Source organism: Octopus bimaculoides, chromosome 30, assembly GCF_001194135.2.
Source record: "Octopus bimaculoides isolate UCB-OBI-ISO-001 chromosome 30, ASM119413v2, whole genome shotgun sequence".
Taxonomy (NCBI): Eukaryota; Metazoa; Mollusca; class Cephalopoda; order Octopoda; family Octopodidae; genus Octopus; species Octopus bimaculoides.
In genome coordinates this window covers 4,723,848-4,724,964 of record NC_069010.1, presented here as the reverse complement: position 1 = coordinate 4,724,964, position 1,117 = coordinate 4,723,848, and positions in this window count along the sequence as shown.

The window sequence follows — 1,117 nt, the reverse complement described above, 5'->3', positions numbered from 1 at the left end:
GTGTATGTGTGTGCGTGTATTTGTGTATGTGTGTGTTTGGATTTGTGCGTGTATGTGTGTGTGTGTGTACCGCTATTCTTGACAAAGCAAAGTAAACAATTTTTAATCACTCAACATTACGATTGTAATTGGATTAAAATTAATTAGTTAATGGAGATAGAAGGTGCAAGGGAGATAACTTTTAAAGATTTTGAAATGAAAATCTAGACTACAGATTCCCATTGTAATACATCTGCAACATAGATATTTAAAATTTTATATTTATATAGAGTCTGACAAGCTGTCCACAAGGCTGTGCTTTGTGGATGTGAAACCTTGGGTAACTCTATGTCCAAGATATAAAATTTTGTTGTAATAATTACTGCTCTATTCTTTAGAGTGTGTTTCTTTCTGATATATAAATAATACAGTTTTTTAAAATATTTCTTTTAATTTGTAAAATTAAGAAAAACAAAGTTCTTTTTTCATCTAAAATATACTCTCCTTCATTTTCTACAATGCTCTTCCATCTATCTGCTAGGCTTACAAGGCCCCCTCTTCCAAAATTCACTTGTCCGTGACGAAAAATACTCCTCCACTACCATTCTGACCTCGTCAACAGAATTCATATTTTTGTCTGTCCAAATGATTTTGAAGACTGCAGAATAAACGATAATTAATCAGATGTCTGGCAAATATGATGGGTGGAGTATCGTTTCTCATTCGAACTACCCCAGTCCTCTTTCAGTTTCCGCCTACCAAATCCACTCACAAGGCTTTGGTCGGCCCGAGGCTATAGTAGAAGACACTTGCCCAAGGTGCCATGCAGTAGGACTGAACCCGGAACCATGTGGTTCATAAGCAAGCTACTTACCACACAGTTAAGCCTGCACCTAAAGGTTATTCTAGATGACCATATCCAAATAATTATTTGGGTAATACTATTCTTACACCGGACATGTACATGCTCAACAATACGCTTTCTTTTAGTCAAGTTTTGATAAAAAACCAAATTTCACTTTAAATTGATGGATTATTTAATGCATTTTGTTGGTTACATATTTATCATTTATTTATAACAGAGGTGACGGTGACTTCAGCAGACTGAAACTTTGAGGTCCCTGTCACCATTCTTCTT